The sequence below is a fragment of the Megalobrama amblycephala genome, linkage group LG20 (assembly GCF_018812025.1).
Source record: "Megalobrama amblycephala isolate DHTTF-2021 linkage group LG20, ASM1881202v1, whole genome shotgun sequence".
NCBI lineage: Eukaryota > Metazoa > Chordata > Actinopteri > Cypriniformes > Xenocyprididae > Megalobrama > Megalobrama amblycephala.
Genome location: NC_063063.1, coordinates 22,270,871 through 22,289,839, shown reverse-complemented (window position 1 = coordinate 22,289,839; position 18,969 = coordinate 22,270,871). Strand labels below are relative to the sequence as shown.

The following is an 18,969-nucleotide window of genomic DNA, read 5'->3' as shown; positions in this document are numbered from 1 at the left end:
TTCCTCAAAGGGGAAAGAAAGAGAAGGGGGGTGGGGGGGTTGCTGCGTATCAGACAGGACTCTGCCAAATGCTGGTCCCGGCCTGGACGCCTGTCTAGCAGATGGGACACACTGTTTGGGTGTCATGTGAAAGATGGCTTGCCAAATGCCGCTCCTCTCTTTTGCGCTCTGCCCTGCTGCTGACAGATTGAAAGCAAATAGGTGGGCGCAATAAACACTGCCACCTGAGAAACTGTGAGAGGGCTGCACTGCCCCAAGCCGGCCACGTCTGCTGGCTATGCCTCAGAACCAAATTAAAGACCAATTAAAGTAACATTACAGCGTAATGAGGCAACTTCCACAGGTTGGGGATGCACACTAAATATATGGAGGAATGAGACAGCATAATAAAGTTTGGTTAGAGCTTTTTTCAGCGATGCAACATTATTCTTATGATATTTGATCAATAGCCTACTGATAAATATTATTAATATCTTATATTGAAGCTGTATTTCCATCCTGACAGTACTCTTGTGGTGGAGTGCTATTAAAGGGATAGTCCACCAAAAAAATTTAATTTGTCATCATTTACTTCATCCTCATGTCATTCAAAACCTGCATGTATTTATTTTCTTTTTTCCTAATTAATTAATTAATAAATAAATTAAGTCATATAGGTTTGGAGCACCATAAGGGTGAGTAAATTCTGACAGAATTTTAATTTTTGTGTGGACTATCCCTTTAAGTGGAGTGATATAGGTACTGTCCCAAATGGCAAAATTTGATGTCTCGACCTGCAGTCTCGTGGCCTTCTTTTGCACACATGCGTGAAGTCCACAAGGCTGTAAGGTGCCTCATTTATCATTTTAGGTTTCAGATGGGAGCTTGAGAGCGCCCCCTTTCTAGCTTGCACTTGTGAGGTGTGCAATTACCCCAATAAGACAAAACTCAATTAAAATACTTAATATAAACTATTTGAAATACATTTTTAAGATCAGGCTGTATAGCAAACATGACTTCATAGCCTCAAGTAACAAATTATAGGTTTTCATAAACTGTACTCTTTTACTAAATTACAAATGTACTTTTGTATGATACACAAATTTGGTGCAACGTTGGGTTGCAAATTCATGTCCAATATAAAATCTGGGTCTCGAAGCACAACCAGTTGAATCACTATGTTAAGTGAAGGCCACAGAGTACATTTGAACTCAGTGTATCAGACATTGTGTCAATTTCGTTAGTCAGAGGACTGTAAAACTATCATTAACAGCCCGGATTTGCCCTGTGGGCCACTAGATGACAAGCCCTGTTTATACTGTATGTATATTCACAGGCAGGGTCACTTTCAGGACAGAGTGAAAACAAGGAATGTTATTCTGGGATCCATGGATTTTAGCTGACCTCATTTTAAGGTCACCAAATGTCCAGTGCATTGCTCATTTTCACAAAAATGTTAAAAATGAAAAAGCTAGCTACAGAAAACTGATTGGGCAGAGGTCCAGACAGCCAAAAAATAGTGTATGTCAGGCATAAGAAAGAGCCAGACAGACAGAGCGTGCATGTCTAGAATGGGTTAGAAAAAGAAGCCAGTTTTTACACCACAAAACAAAAGTGAAGTACTGCACTGAAGAACAGATACTTACTGATGAAAGAGGGATAAAGAGCAGACTACTCCTCTCTCTGTGTCTCATCCTCTCCTCTCACACATAGGTGAGATTGAGCCTTATAGAACAGCTCATCCAAAAAAGCAGAGATAAAAGTTTAAGTATCACATCAAAGTCACACTGTGCTGGTCGATATCACACCTGCAGACCTAAGCCACTGGCTGACAATGGAGTGCATTTTATGCTGATAATCATAAGACCCTGGGATTTGAAATAAGCAGAGTCTGTCTTATTGCTCAAATTCTCTCTGTGGTCCCACATAGAGTTCCAAAGGTAGATGGCATTGCTATACTCTCCTGGCTAGAGAAGGACACATGTTTGACTCATATCCATGTTACATCCTGTGTAGAACAGTGTTATTTTAGAATAAACTATTATAGTATTTATTATTATTTTGAATTAGTTTTCACTATTTTCCACTGTAGTGGTGGAGATTTATCAGTGATTCTAACCACAGGTTACATAAGCCTAGTTTAGACAGTCAGTCCAAATACGATTTTTGTGCATATTCGATTGGAATCCGATCATATTAAGCAAGTGTAAACAGCAAAAAAATCACATAAAATGTGATTTGTACGAAACCGTCTTGAGCTAAATTTGTATATGGATCGAATATTCAAATTGCATTTCTGGAAATCTGTTTTAGTCTGACCACTGTAATTGGATTTCACTTGGTTTATGTCACTTTCTCACACCACATAAAACGTGAACATGTCAGACGTTGTTAGAGGAATGTTATGTGTCATGATCACCGTCAGTTCCTGGACTACATTTCCCGACATCCTCCCTGCCAGTCACATGCATACTCCACAACCAATCACCTGTTGCCACATACAGCTTAGCACTTTACCTGGACTATTTAAAGGTGCCCTAGACTGTTTTTTTACAAGATGTAATATAAGTCCTAGGTGTCCCCTGAATGTGTCTGTGAAGTTTCAGCTCAAAATACCCCATAGATTTTTTTTAATTAATTTTTTTAACTGCCTATTTTGGGGCATCATTAACTATGCACTGATTTTTTCAGCATGGCCCCTTTAAGAGATGCGCTCCCTCTGCCCCACGAGCTCTCGACTATATATACATCGCATAAACAAAGTTCACACAGCTAATATAACCCTCAAATGGATCTTTACAAGATGTTCGTCATGCATGCTGTATGCATGCTTCGAATTATGTGAGTAAAGTATTTATTTAGATGGTTACGTTTGATTTTGTGTGAGTTTGAGGCTATGCTCTGTGGCTAAAGCTAACTGGCTAAAATTTATAAAGAATGAAGTTGTGTTTATGCATTATACAGACTGCACGTGTTTAAAAATGAAAATAGCAACGACTCTCGTATCCGTGAATACAGTAATAACCGATGGTAACTTTAACCACATTTAACAGTATATTAGCAACATGCTAATGAAACATTTAGAAAGACAATTTACAAATATCACTAAAAATATCATGATATCATGGATCATGTCAGTTATTATTGCTCCATCTGCAATTTTTCGCTGTTGTTCTTGCTTGCTTACCTTGTCTGTGCACAGATCCAGCCGTTAATACTGCCTTTCCTTGTCTAATGCGTCGAATGGGCTGGCATTATGCAAATATTGGGGTCATACATATTAATGATCCCGACTGTTATGTAACAGTCGGGGCCCTATCTTGCACCCAGCGCAATTGACTTTGTACACCGACGCATGTGTCATTCCTATTTTGCACCCGCGCAAAGCGCGCTTTTCCCTCCACAGAAGCACGTCGCTAAACTAGTGAATGAACTTGCGCTCCCTGGGCGGTTCAGCGCAAAAAAGGAGGTGTGTTCAGGCGCATTGCCCGCGCATTGCTATTTTAAGGAGCTGAAAATAGACTGCGCCATAGACCAACTCAAACCTGGTCTAAAGTCAATGGCGCAATATTTTTTTGTTAGAGCGCGTTGGTAGAAACTGCGCCTCTGGGCGCGTCCACAGTGCGCGTTGACTTTGCTTATTACACACAGGGATGCGCATCACACAAACATGCCAAATATTAAAAACAAAAGGATTACAGTGTAAAAGAATATTATTGTGTACATAAATATAAAAATGTAATGATGAATAGTCATTGCGTGTATTAGAATTAGGCTACCTATTTTCAATTCAGCCTCTTACTACTTATAATGATGAACGAAATTGGCTAATTAATTGAACAATCGTGCCAATACACACACACACATATATATTAACTGACTCATCGCGTGTACGCCATGTAAATAGCAATCCGCCATGGCGCGAGCGCATCTCGCTCTTAAAGGGAATGGGAGATGACACTCTGATTGGTTTATTTCACGTTACGCCCAAACCACACCTATGAATAATGAAGCTACTTCAGACCAACCCGTTTTAGATTTGCGCCGGGCGCAAGAGCCATTTATCCCGCCGGGAAAATAGCAACAGCGCCGAGACCCGCCCACAAAGTTACTTGCGCTTCGCGCTTTGACACTTGCGTTTCAGATCGTTAAAATAGGGCCCTCAGTGTTATGTTGAGATCCGAGTGTTTTCCGGAAGTCTTTTAAACAAAAGAGATTTACATAAGAAGAAGGAAACAATGGGGTTTGAAACTCAATGTATGTCTTTTCCATGTACTGAACTCTTGTTATTCAACTATGCCGAGGTAAATTCAAATTCTGATTCTAGGGCACCTTTAAGACTCACTCACACACTACCTCATTGCGAGGTCTTGTTTACCCTGTGTAGCAATTCTGAGTGTTTATATCCTGTCTGCCTGTCTGTTATTGATCCTGCCTGTTTCCTGTTTATGATTCTCTGCCTTCTGCCTTTGGACTGTTTATTGTTATCTGGACTGTGAACGATATCTGCCTGCCCTGATCTACTGCCTGTATCCTGACCACGATTCTACCTAGACCTTGCTGTTCCTGTTTGCCCCTGCTTAGACCCTGCCTGTACGACCACGCTTACTTTTGTAATAAAGCTTGCAAATGGATCTCTGTCTGAGTCCCGCCTCGTTACATTATGTTGTGGTTATGTTGCAGAAAATTACAACATAATGGAGAGTTTTATGATGGCAATTGTGACGGAATAAACGTGCATACCAGCCTCCTAATGTTTCTGCTGCTGCCTCAGAAGACATAGTAATCCAGAGTAGTGGCTACACACTGTAATGCTGTAAATAAGACAACATCTGTATTGAAAACCCCTCCATGTTGTGGTTGTTGTTGTTGTTTTTGGCATATGCCTACCAACACAACGTCATTGCCATAGAAACCAATGCAGATTTTCCGGAAAACAAAAAAGTGCCACGGGAAAACACAAATTTGATCTGAACAATTGAGATACACAGTCAATAATTTAGATCAGATTACAATTGGATACACAAATAATCGGATTTGGACTGACAGTGTGAACGTGGCCATAGTTACACTAGTAGGTTGATGACAAGTGACTAGCTTTATGACTGAGCCGTTCAAAACCACTGATTAATTCAGGAATTAAACAAGTGACTCATTGAATCATTCACTCGACCAATTCATGAAAAGATGCTGATTCATTATTCATTAGTTATTCAATAGTAACATCTTGGCAGAAAATTACTAGGACATTATCCAGTAATTTTACAGACATTTCCGTTAACCCTAAAACACAATAGAACACCTGTAAAAAATAAATATGGAAAATTCTGTCAAATTAATACAGTACATTCTGCCCTATTTTTTTTACAGATTTTTTTTAGAGTTTGTGCTGCAGATGCATTATATAGATTTATCTCCAAAAAGACAACAGCTTTGTTTTGAAGTTATAAATCTTTAAAGTTTACCACCAGACAAAAAAGCACATCACTAGGGTTAGACAAGCTCAATCTTAAATCCGGGGAGAAAGTGAAGCATCCTCAGACATCAAGCTATTTGCTAAAAAAAGAGAACATCCACAAAGGGACACTTTACCACTATCTTCCAATTTCAGAAAGACAAAACATCTCAGAATTCTGACCAAATATCTCTATTATTACAGAAGGACCCTTCTGTGCTTATAACCCCTATGTGGGCTGATTGTCAAAACATAATTATCTATGCAGCTGTTTTGTCATTCCTCTGTTATTTTATTAAGGATTCTGATGAGGATAACTGCTCCTCTGGTCTTGGTCATTGAGTTAATTAAAGAGAGACCTCACTGGATGGTCCTTCATAAGCCAGAGGCTGCTCATCAACCATGACGGACACACCAAGGACTTTAATCACAGAGCTGTTGGATCAACTCATCCTTGGAAGAAAAGACTTTAAAACAGCAGATTGGAACTTCTCTGTGGACATTCACTATTGCCCACCAAAGCAAGATTAAGGAACTTAAGGCTATAAACAACGAAACAACTTCTCCTGTTAACTTGCCCAAGTGATTTTGAGGCCATAGCAGCTCCATAACATGCCTGTTTATTCCTCATTTTGATCTTCAAAAATATCCTCACAGACTTTTGAAAAGTAAGGCAAATTTCTTTAGCAAGAAAAGAAATCTGGCAGATATGTTTGCTTGCTATGTTCTCATTTGGTCAGCCCCTGACATGGATGAAGACAAATGTGACTGAAGCAAAGCACACCTCAGGAAACATGAGTTTGGCTTTCCAGCTAAGAATCAATATGCCAAAAGATAAGTGTAATACATTGCCTCTCAAATATTGGACACCTTTACTTTGATCCCAAAGGCCGACATGAAATGATTGATACTTTATATTGTATCAGACTGCTACATTTCACTCACACTCCCAGTGTTTTGATGCGATTCTCGCAGCCAAAGAAAACATACAGCTTATGTTCTGCTTTTGGACAACTGACAGACTTGTGAGTGAATGAAATGGCTTGCTTACTTCTCTACTAGACCAAAGAATATACATGAGTTTATTTTCAAAAAGATGAAAGTCTGTTTATTTCTTTTAGACTGTATTTCCTCATATTTGTGACATTTTTTCACATATTTGCTCCTTTTACATATCACAATGTAACTGCATATTTATAACTGCCACTTTTTTGCATCAAACAATTTGACTTTATATCTCACAATGCCCCTTTATTTCTTGCAATTGCAAATTTATGTGCTTCAAATTTTAAAGGTGCTAAAGAGGATGTTTTGTTTTATACATTTTTGCAATATTACATGAAACTGTCCTTACTAACTGATAAAAGACTATTTATTAGGTGCACTGAAAGTAATAATATTAATATACATCATCTGTGCACGAGGTAGGGCCTTAAAAACATCAACCAATCATTTACGCGATCATCGCGTAAACGATTGGCCCTCTGGCTTGTCAATCACTGCTGTGACGGTCCTTGTGAGAGACGTGCGCAGATTGGCCCTCTGGCTTGTCAATCACTGCCATGACGTTCCTTGTGAGATACGAGCGCGGCTGCGCGCTCCAGTAACTTTCCACACTCCACAGGCGCCGCATGCAATGTTTTTGTCAGGAGACAGGAGTAACAACTGCAGATTATGAGTTACCTGCGGTGAGTCCGACATAATGAATCCACTAACACAACACAGCGAATGCCGGTGGTAAACACTCGTGTTCCAATACGAGTGTTTACGAGTTTTGGGAGGCGTTCCTTTGAAATGAGCTGTGAGGGAGGGGGGTTGTTCTTACGCATGCGCTCATTTCAAAAACTCAGTAACAGTCTTTGGATTCTCAGTCGATGAAAAAATCCTCTCTATCACCTTTAAGTGCTTCAAAAGATTGGGGTCAGTAAGATTTTTTAATGAAATTAATACTTTTATTCAGAAAGGATGCATTAAACTGATCAAAAATGACAGCAAAGACTTTTACATTGTTTCAAAAGAAAATAAATGCTGTCTATTCACCCAAGAATCCTAAAAATTGAAAACTGTTATTTCACAACATTACTTTTTTTGATGCATTTTTGATCAAATAAATGCAGCATTGGTGAATCTTACTGAATCGCAATCTTAGTCATGACCCCAAAGTTTTGAACAGTATATACAGTTAGTTATTAGTTATTTTTCACAGCCAGTCATGATTATTTTTTTTATCCACAAGCGAAAGTATCTAATAACAGGGGCCCTACAAAGACAAAATGAGCAATATTTTGCAGGTTATGTGATCTCATGTGAGTCCATGATTCTAATCCTTTTCAAAAGTACAAATTTAAAATGTTTTAAGGAAGAAAAAATACTTTTTAAAGTAATGTTGCTCATGTTGTTTATGTAAAACAAACCTATCAATAACTTAAAATGAGTGCGAATATTAACACTTTAACTCAAAATTAAAAATTAAAAAGGTGATAAAACATTCCATGCATCAGAATTTGCCTGTTACAGAAATAGAAAACAGAAATAATGTATTCCTTTCTACCCACAGTAAAACTCCAGAGTGCCTTATTTTACCTTTGTTTAAATGTTCATGCCACTTGTGATGTAAAACAGCATTTCTAAAGCCTGTTACTAGTCATACTATTCCACATGGTGACTCAAGCTGCTCTGTCATGTAGCAGACATTTATATTACGATGTTGTGACAAGAGAAAGTTGACATCCTTGGCATGTCTCATGACTACAGGGTTAAAGTAAAGCGTTAACTTCATTTTCCAGCTCTGCCACAGGATCTAATTATCATCAGCATTGCTTTAGGCCAATGCTGCAGTTTCTGGGGGCTTTCATAAAACTCCATCTCATTTCAGTCGACCCTCAATAAGCTGGCGCGGTGGGTAGATTGCACCGAAGTAAGAGCTGTTGTCAATGAGTCTATAATTAACGTGGGCTGAGGCAATGCAGCTGAATTAGCAGAGCTTATGATAGCCCAGAGTGTGAAAGGAGCACAGCAGAGCACAAAAATCCATTTCACACATCGCTCATCCGCTCCTATAAGCAAAGGAATCACTTCTCCCCACAGCGGCCTCATGATTTCCTGTATGATGCTTTAGACCTCATGATATGAAGACAAATGACACTGAATGTTCACGGATTCTTAAACACATTAGTATTACAGGTTCATATGGAGGTTTCAATTGTTCAAAAATGGGTGATGATCTTGTCGAAAGTGCGTTTGGTTAACAAAGGTCATTACGGCTGGCGTACGTGACACCCCCGCAGCCTCCGACACTATGCAGAGGCCTCCTTACAGCGCTATGAGCAATGCTGAATTATATTATGATTAAATTTGCATGTCTAGAGAGATTTTATTCTGCACAAAAGCCACATTCGAATGGTTTCACTCTAGAAGAGGCCAAGCATTATTTTTCTGCATTGTTTTATTGTGATTTCAACATAGTAAAAGTGTTTTCTCATAATCTTGACTTTTCATACAAGTGGGTGACTATGACAATAAAATTGTAGCCAGCTTCTCTAGTTTGGACATTTGGAAGTGGTTTGTCACTGATAGACATGGAGCCATTTAAGCTTGAGTGAGTCCCTGATCAAAATAAAAACGAATTCACTCATCCATGATGCAGCAGTACATGCATTACTCTAAGAAACGGCTTTTGTAACCTCCAGACCAAGATGACAGAGTCATGATCACTACAAAAAAAAAAAAAAAGGCAAAATACAAAAAAATAGTAATACTCTGTACCAATCCTCTCAACTTGATTGGGGTCATTGAAATCACATAAAAAAAATTATTCAGCAAGGATACATTAAATTAATCAACCGTGACAGTAAAGACTTTTACACTGTTACAAAAAAAAAAAAAAAAAAAAAAAAAAAAAATATATATATATATATATATATATATATATATATATATTTCAAATAAATTATGTTCTTTTCATCAAAGAATCCTGAAACATTGATGATAATAATAACAAATGTTTTGATCACAAAATGAGCAAATTAGAATGATTTCTGAAGGATCATGTGCCACTGAAGACTGGAATGTCACATGCTGGTGAAAATTAGAGGAATACACTACACTTTAAAATATTTTAAAATAGAAAACCGTTATTTTAAATTGTAATAGTATTTCACAATATTACCGTTTTACAGTTTTTTAAACAAATAAATGCAGCCTTCATGAGCATAAGCACATCTTTCAAAAACATTAAAAAATCTTACAGACTCCAAACTTTTTAACAGTAGTATATACAAGGCCTAAAATGAACACTCGCCAAGTGGCATTGTAAAAATCGGTGTTGGTGAGTATATGAAACGGTATCAATCGCCAACTGGCAGGTAACATTTCTATGAATTCTAACAATGCAAGGTTGTGAGAACATGAACATGAGCAAACGTTAACGACGCAACGGACAGTCAACGGGCCAGTGCTGCATCGCCACAAAAGTTTAAGCCTTGCAAATTTAAATATTTAAGTGCAAGAAGACGCCAAAGAGAACTCAATTTATTACTCCCGTGCTGTGTGTGATCCGAAGCACGCGTCCAGAAAGCCCCATCTCAGATTCACGCAAATACTAAATTGAGCTCTCTTTCACATTTTCTTGCACGTGAACGGATAAATTCACAAAAAAATGTCAAAAAATGCCCGTCTTGACGAGTATCCTATAGACATAGAGCATTAGGTCTTAAAGTGACAGCATCCTAATACTACTAGTTAGACCCATCTGAAAAACCTACCTGAAAAGCACTGTTTTTTTTTTTTTTTCATTTTTATCTTAGTTCTATTGTATTTATTTGTGCTATTGCTTGTAATTTGATTATTTGCTCTTTTATTACTGACTGTTTACTTTAATAATATTTTACTTTTCTTAGGCTAGTAGATTTAGCTGTGGTATCAAAATTGGAATACTGAGTTTTTTATTCAAATTACAGAACGAACGTGACGCCAGTTCCGTAATTTGAATAGGGAAAGTGTAGGACATACAGCTTAAGCTTTTGAAGAATACGGAAGGCGGTCTGGCGGAAGCACTTGCGAGGCGATAGTTTGTGTTTATAAAGCATATACATGTATTTTTTTTAGAAAATGGCTGATTTTTTCGCTAGATAAAACCCTTATTCTTCGTCTAGTATTGTTTAGAGCCCTTTGAAGCTGCACTGAAACTGTAATTATAAAACGGATAGTTCCGGCCCTTCATTCTGATTGGTTGAGCCGCATTCTTAGCCGTTGTAAATTACTCTACAAACATACACCTGTGACCTCATTACATCAATATTACTGCGCCAATGTGTCTGTGTGTTGCTATGGTTCCATGTTTATTTCACGAAAAGTAGCTGTCGTTTATTATTTATAAAAAAAGTTATAAATACAACTCCGCTCCATGTCGTGCCTAACAACGCCCCTTAGCTGTTATAAATTCACTGTAAACCAAGGCTTCTTAGGGGCTTATTGCTTTATTCTGACCTTCAACCATTTGGGGTCTACTGAAGTCCACTATAAGGAGAATAATCCTGGAATGTTTTCATCAAAAACCTTAATTTCTTTTCGACTAAAGAAAGAAGGACATGGACATCTTAGATGACATGGGGGTGAGTAAAATTATCAGGAAATTTTAATTTGAAAGTTAACTAATCCTTTAAGTCACCGGCCATTGGCAGGTGTGGCAAAAAGTTAGTTTTAGGCCCTGTATATATATATATATATATATATATATATATATATATATATATATATATATATATTATATACACAGGTATATATATATATATATATATATATATATATATATATATATATATATACACACAGGTATATATATATATATATTATATACACAGATATATATATATATATATATATACACACACACACACACACACATACATACATGCACACATACATATAAAGTATACCCGAGAGAGAACTAAATTACAAACACCTGATATGAATGCTTGTGTGTGACGACATTATTTGTGGACCTCACCTCATGGTTCACAGGGAGCCTTGAAGATTTGCTGTATGCCACTTGTCATTTCTAAACTTGTCTTTGCAACCTCCAGGGCTTTTTATTTCAATGAAATCTTCCTGCAGGCTTCCTTTTGGTAGCTGTGAATTCACAGATTTCTAAATGAGCCTTATTATCATTTTAAATTAATTCACAGATTCATTTTTAAATGAGTTCATGGACATACATCAGAAAAATATCCCTAAAGCATTGTAAGTGAAGTACCTTGTAAGCATCACTAATATGCTTTCATCCAGAGGGCACTTTGCACGCAGTATTACCAGCATCTACATCAAACTCCTGAATGGAGGCTGCACTTCTGTTAAGGGAAAAGATGTGACAGGGCATATTTGTCAAAAGGAGTTTCCTCTTGTCCCTGATGATTAGGAGACACTAAGGATATACTTTTGTTTGAATCACACACAGCTCAGGATGACAGGCTGGCACTCAGGTACCCATCACCTCCCATCACAGCAACTCTTACTGTGTCACAGGTGGAACACAGAGAACTCACAAATATAACAGAGCTACATAATGCAAATTCTGTGCTTTGACAAAACTGGCTCATTATTTATTTCAGTTGAAACAGATGTTATGCATGTCTATGAATATGTTGAACGTAAAAGTCATTGTACTACTATATACACGGTTCTTACCCTGTTAACTGTCAGTGTCCCGATAGCGGGACGCTTGGCATGCTTTTTTATTGCCTTTTCCCCCATCACATATTTTAATCATCATAAATTAGGCATCATTCAAAAGCTGAAACACTTAAAAATCATCCTGTGACATTTTTGTGATATCAACTTCAAATTTGGAACAAAAATTGTTTTTTGTTGGTTTTGATGTTTTTTATATATATATATATATATATATATAAATATAATTTTAGAGTCCAAATTATTTTGTAAAATAAATTTGTTTTGTATAAAATAGAAATGTTTAGTTCAGTACATTTGATTCACAGTAAACTTTTCATGAGTCCTCATATTTAAAATAGCTTTAAAAACATACTATACAATGTTTTATTAAAAAGGGGTAGTGGTAGGGTAGGGGTAGTGTAGGGGGATAGAATGTACAGTAAAAAAAAACATTACGTCTATGGAATGTCCTCACAAAGATAGAAAAACAAACGTGTGTGTGTGTGTGTTTGTTTTGTGACATCAGGACACAAATGTTTATAATGAAATGGATATGACATAGGTATTACAAGGAGAGAGTGACTTATGAGGACATTACCCCATGTCCCCATTTTTCAAAAGGCTTAAAAATCATACAGAATGAGTTTTTTTGAGAAAGTAAAAATGTGCACAGTTTTCTGTGATGGGTAGGTTTAGGTGTAGGGTTGGTGTAGGGCGATAGAAAATACGGTTTGTACAGTATAAAAACCATTACGCCTATGGAATGTCCCCACAATTCACAAAAACAAACCTGTGTGTGTGTTTTGTGTGATCTTGGCAAGAATTGACTCTGTTCTTCCATTAAAGCAAAAGTTGCTCTTTGGATCATTCTCAAATCATATTGGATCACAATAATCAGGTTTTACACAAACTAGTGGAGTTCATACAGCTTGAGTGCTGCTGTCATTAAAGCAAAAGAGGGACAAACAAAATACTAAGACATTCTGAAATTCATTTCCATTATTTCAATACAACTTTTCACCCAAATTGTAAAGCTGATCATTTATTTTGTAATGAAATATGCTGTATTAAATTAGAAAAACAAAAATAGACATAATTTCACTAGCGTGAATTTCACTAATGTGAAATGTAGCGTAATTTCACTAAATGTGAGTAATGTGCTCTCAAAAATCTGTTCTGGAGGGTGCTGAAAGCAGCAGTGAGGGCTTCAGGCAGTGTTGCTATGGAGAAATATCATCGCAGCCCATCCTAGAAATCCACTGACCTGGCAAACGACAGGTATCAGCTGGACCTGACGATTTAATCAGGGATTAATCCAGAGATAATCTGTCTTCACATTTGTACCAGGTCTGTGATCCTCACACATGTGAGGTTAAAGGTCACATCCTGCTTGTAAACTGATTTCTCAGGAGACCCAAACACAAACATACAGACTGATACTTAATTATCACGCTTTTATGGACAACATATGCATACAGCATCAGTCATACACTGATGTTTTTTTTCACAGGGATGACACCATCTTTTATATAACTGATGCACAAGGTCAAGAAATTAACTACTAAACCTCAAACACAGTGTTCACACCGAGCTTGTCATTAGTTCTGATGATATTCAGTCACTGTGCCACAGGTAGTAAACCCGTCGAGGTCCTTTAATCCCCCCAGGTGCTGTGCTTAATTAGACTTTCTCTCATCATCTAGGAAATATCACAGTAAATCTCAACAATTTTTAGAGTCAACAGCAAAGCTCACAGTGGGATCATAATTACGGCTGTTGACTCACTACTGGGCCCCAGATGATATGCATCATTAACAATCTGTGTTATGACACTACTCTGGCCTGTTTCTGAAGCTGATTTGATAATTGATTTGCACTTTCTTCTTGCGATCAATTTCGTATCACTGGCTGAAATGGTCTGTTGGTCATTAACATCATAAGAACAACAAATGATTAAAAGCAAATGCAATTTGAATCCAATTTAAAATGGAACAGAGATGCATAGCAGATGGCTGAGAGACAGAAATGATAGCAGCATATTCCAGTTCAAAGGTCTCTTTGTAATAATAAAGGTCATTTAACCTTCACATTTTTTTACCTATTAATTAAAGCAGCCAAAATCATTGTCGCGCCATCAAACAAATACACAGAAAGAGTTTACTTTTCGTTGCGCTACTCTCCAGCTAACAGCAGAGGCAGCAAGGTGACATCTGGTATCTTTGCATGCAGCCATGTTGACCGCGCTGGACGGCGACCAGTTTGGGGGGCTTTTGGCCTCAACACTGAACAATTTTCTATTTTCAGCCCAGAATCACATTCATCGAAATCCCAAAAGCAGAACATCTAAGAGTTTCTAAACTTTTGATATCCAGGATACAAGGGTCTGCTTTCCAGGTTAAGGGTTATAAAACATTTTTAATATTTTTTAATTTCCTAATTTTGTGGTGTTTATCATAATATTTGACATAAACTATACATAGTTAAAATTAAAAATGTATAAATAAATGTATATATGAATTCCATTATTTTATTTATATTGTATTATTAATTTATAATTAAAATGTATTAATAAATATATATACTGTATACATTTCATTATTTAATTTAATTTATATTGTATTATTAATTATATTTAAATTATAGTTAATTCATATATATATATATATATATATATATATATATATATATATATATATATATATATATATATACATATATAGTTTATTATGATAATTGACACTTATGTACATTAAAAATTATAACATATTTTATATATATATATATATTTATTTATTTGTATATTCCATTAAAATTATATATATAATTTTAATTAAATATTATATACAAATGTTGAAATATAATAAATATAAAAAATAATATTAAGAAAAATATATACAATATAAAGTTTTAATTCAAATTCTTTTGCTGATTCTTTTTGAAAACAAAAGAAAATTACTTTTTTAAATTTTCAATTTTAAAAAGTTTCAGCGCATCTGTTAAGTAAATATGTTTCATCCTGAATAAATCACCACTCATTTGAAGGTTTAAGTGCACATAGTCTTCACCGGGACGGGGGAAGCAGTTGTGCAAGACTGTAAATCTTTCATTTGATGTTGCTTTGACTTTTTGTTGCGGATGTGTGTCTCTCTGTCTGTCCAGCAGGTTTTGAAGGTGGAATGGGTGTCTTGATTTACAGATAGTGTGTCTGAGCCCTAGAGAGGGTGATGGTCTCCATTCGTCTGTTTCCTTTTGAGTGTCAGCCCAATCAAGAATGGGATTGGCTGTCATGGCTGTCAGGCTGAAGGATGAGGGGAGATTGGGATGGGAGATCAAGTCAGACATGTGACTGATGGACTGACTGACTAAATGAGTGAAAGCCAGGTTAGATATATGAAACACCAGCGTCTGTGTCTTGAGAGGTACCTAACAACCTCCAATCTGCAAAAACGCTCCTCCCTGGAGCCTTTGCAGACATCTATCGAAACACACACAGCGACAAGAGCTGTTTGTTTTATAGTGGAATTAAACCAGGTTCATTGTGCTTTCCAGAAGCATTTCATACATTCGGGTTTGAGCTTGACCTGAAGCAAATCCTCAGAAGAGAGCAGATGGCTCCTTTTCTGATGTGTCTGAGAGACTGCCCAGGGACCGCAGTCTGAGGTATCAACAACACACACACACAGTACTCATCTCATCCATACCCACGCTCACAACACTCCGCTCGAGTGGCTGACTGATGGATGCGAGATTCAGAACGACAGAGAGTCTCCGTGGGTTTTTCTCTAGGCAAAACCAGTACAGGACAAGGAAAAAAGAAAAATAAGGAGAGAAAGAGAGAGATAGAGACCGCACTACCAGAGTGAGCAGAATTAGGTTCGGTCTCAATAGTTGACAGATCCTGGGAGAGAAGCTAATCTAAGAAAACTGAGATGGTGTGGAAGCCCTGGAGATAACATGTCAGGTTTACATAGAAAAACTCCTGCTACACCTCACCTAAGGGTCGCATTCAACACTCTGCGGCCCAGTCTCAGGTAAACAGTGCTGTAGAGCTAGGGCTGGACAATAATTCAATATCAATATATATCGCGATATTTTTTTTTCCGATAACGGTGATATGATTTTTAAACACATTTCCGGTATTTCGATATATACATTACAGCATTTCTCACTGACTTGAGGCGCAGCCGTTAGAAAGAGCAGAACGCGATTGGCTATTTGCGTGATGACGTACACCACAGAGACACGCAGCCACCAGCCAGTGCTCAGCAGTTGGATCAAACCCATAGACATCAAACCAAACGCGAACGCGGCAAGTTTTACAAAATGAGTACACCTGATGCAAATGCGACGGAACAAGCTTCCACAACTTGATGAAAATATTTGTGCATACCTACACCGTGCTGGTTAATGTTTGGTGCAGGAGAATGTGTGAAATAAAAACTTTAAACACGGATACTTTATTCTGTATGAGCTATGTGCCACGTGGCTAGTGTTATTAAACTCATCGCGGAGCTCCGCGCTGAAACCGAGCATATGCGCGCTCCACCTGTATATCATAAAAACAATCATATTTTTCATGTGTTCGTATTCAAACTCAAGTTCTGACCGCATCGCGAGCAAAATACAAACAACACACGTGCTGCTGTGCTGAGGTAAACAGCTACGGCTTGCGTGTTTGAACGCAGCTAGAGCAGGCAGAGGTGAATGAACAGCACTTGTGATATTTGAATTCTCCGCTGTAATGCGATCTCATGCGAACATATTTTCCATTTGTGCTGTAGATTACAGCAAAATAATCCACATGCACAAAAACCTCTGCTCTGGTCGCGTCTCAGGAAAACATATTGTGTTGTGGCACTGAGGAAACAAACACCAACGATGTCTCTGAATGACAACAGACCGAGGCGAGAGAAGTGATGCTTCCTCATGCATAATACCGCAATTATAATCGTATGCATACTACAGCGCAGTGATTGGATTAAATGAGCTTTATGTCATGAATATATATGTCAAGATTCGCTCGAAACGGTCTACGTCAGCATGTTCGACCATGCCCATACTTGGGCCGAAAGTACACGATTACGTGAGATTTTGTGACGTTGCTCCGACTCAGCTTTTCAAACAGGAAGACAGAAATTGCTCTGAAAATGCAAAAATAACTATTTTTCACTTATTAATAACATTGAGTACCTTTAGTGTTTTCAGTGATGTGCAGCCTATACCTGTTTACATCTCAAAAGTGTTTTGGGGTTTCATGACCCTTTAAGAATAATAAAATCAGCCTACGTTATAGTTTAATGTTAAAGATATTAATATTACAAAAAAATGAGTGAGTCTTATGTTTATTTTTATGTTTGTATGAAGGCTAAATGCAAATAAAAGCTGAACATAAATTTATTTGTACTGTTTTATTTCTAAAATATTATATAGTTTTATAGGAAGAGATTTCATTTGATTTGGCAAATTCATTTTTCAGACGGTTGTAGGTACAGACATCCGTTGTGGCCATTCTTGGCAGTTTTTCTGAGGCTATTATATAGTTCATATCGATATCGGAATTATATCGTATCGACCGAAATTAAGAATTATATTGTGATATAAATTTTGGCCATATCGTCCAGCCCTATGTAGAGCACTATAGAGATTGTTTCAATCATTTAAAGGATTAGTTCACTTTCAAATTGAAATTTCCTGAAAATTTACTCACCCCCATGTCATCCAAGATGTTCATGTCTTTCTTTCTTCAGTCGAAAAGAAATTAAGGTTTTTGATGAAAACATTCCAGGATTATTCTCCTTATAGTGGACTTCAATAGACCCCAAACGGTTGAAGGTCAAAATGACAGTTTCAGTGCCGCTTCAAAGGGCTTTAAACGATACCAGATGAGTAATAAGGGTCTTATCTAGTGAAACGATCAGTCATTTTTGAAAAAATGTAAATGTATATGCTTTATATAAACAAATGATCGCCTTCCAAGTGCTTCCGCCAAAACCGCACTTTCGTATTCTTCAAAAAGCTTACGCTGTATGTCCTATGCCTTCCCTATTCTACTTACGGAAAAAATGAAACTGGCGCTGCGTTCGTTCCGTAAGTTGAAAAGGGAAGGCATAGGAAATACAGCTTTTTGAAGAATACGAAAGTGCGGTTTTGGCGGAAGCACTTGGAAGGCGATCATTTTTCTATATAAAGCATACACATTTAAATTTTTTTTGAAAATGACGATCGTTTCACTAGATAAGACCCTTATTCCTCGTCTGGTATTGTTTAAAGCCCTTTGAAGCTGCACTGAAACAATAATTTTGACCTTCAACCGTTTGGAGGATAACCCAGGAATGTTTTCATCAAAAACCTTAATTTCTTTTGGACTGAAGAAAGAAGGACATGAACATCTTGGATGACATGGAGGAGAGTAAATTATCAGGAAAATTTTATTTGAAAGTGAACTAATCCTTTAAAGTAACCAAACACCCTTGTTTCTGGCACAAAGTCAACGTAAAATGTATTTTATGCTGTTAAAATTGAGACTGCACAATGGATCACACAGATGCACATACTAGTTTGTTCTTAAACAACTTTCCAATGCAATGTAGAACCGTTAGCATGTATCTGAAAAGAATAATTCATTCAAAGATGAATATTCACCCTCATGTCATTCCAACTGCTGTTATGTTTTCTGTGGTTGAATTTTGATGCAGTTGTTTTGCATGCAGTGACAGTTCATGGTGATCTGTCAAGCTCCAAAAGAGACAAAAACCCCATAAAACCCCATAAAAGTGGACTCTTGAGCTATATTTCAAGTCTTCTGAAGCCATATGATAGCTTTGTGTGAGGAATAGCATGAAATGCAAATGTATTTACTCAAAATT

The 18,969-nt window shown here is 37.1% G+C and overlaps 1 long non-coding RNA gene across 2 annotated transcripts in view; it reads right to left on the bottom strand.

Annotated features, from left to right (window-relative positions):
- Positions 1 to 18,969, bottom strand: part of LOC125255553 — a 46,118-nt gene that overhangs the window by 26,309 nt on the left and 840 nt on the right. For both annotated transcript variants that reach the window (XR_007181931.1, XR_007181930.1), the window contains exons 3-4: positions 11,688 to 11,781; positions 11,442 to 11,563 (exon numbers count right to left, since the gene is read on the bottom strand). This is a non-coding gene — a long non-coding RNA (uncharacterized LOC125255553). The remainder of the gene's footprint in view (positions 1 to 11,441; positions 11,564 to 11,687; positions 11,782 to 18,969) is intronic.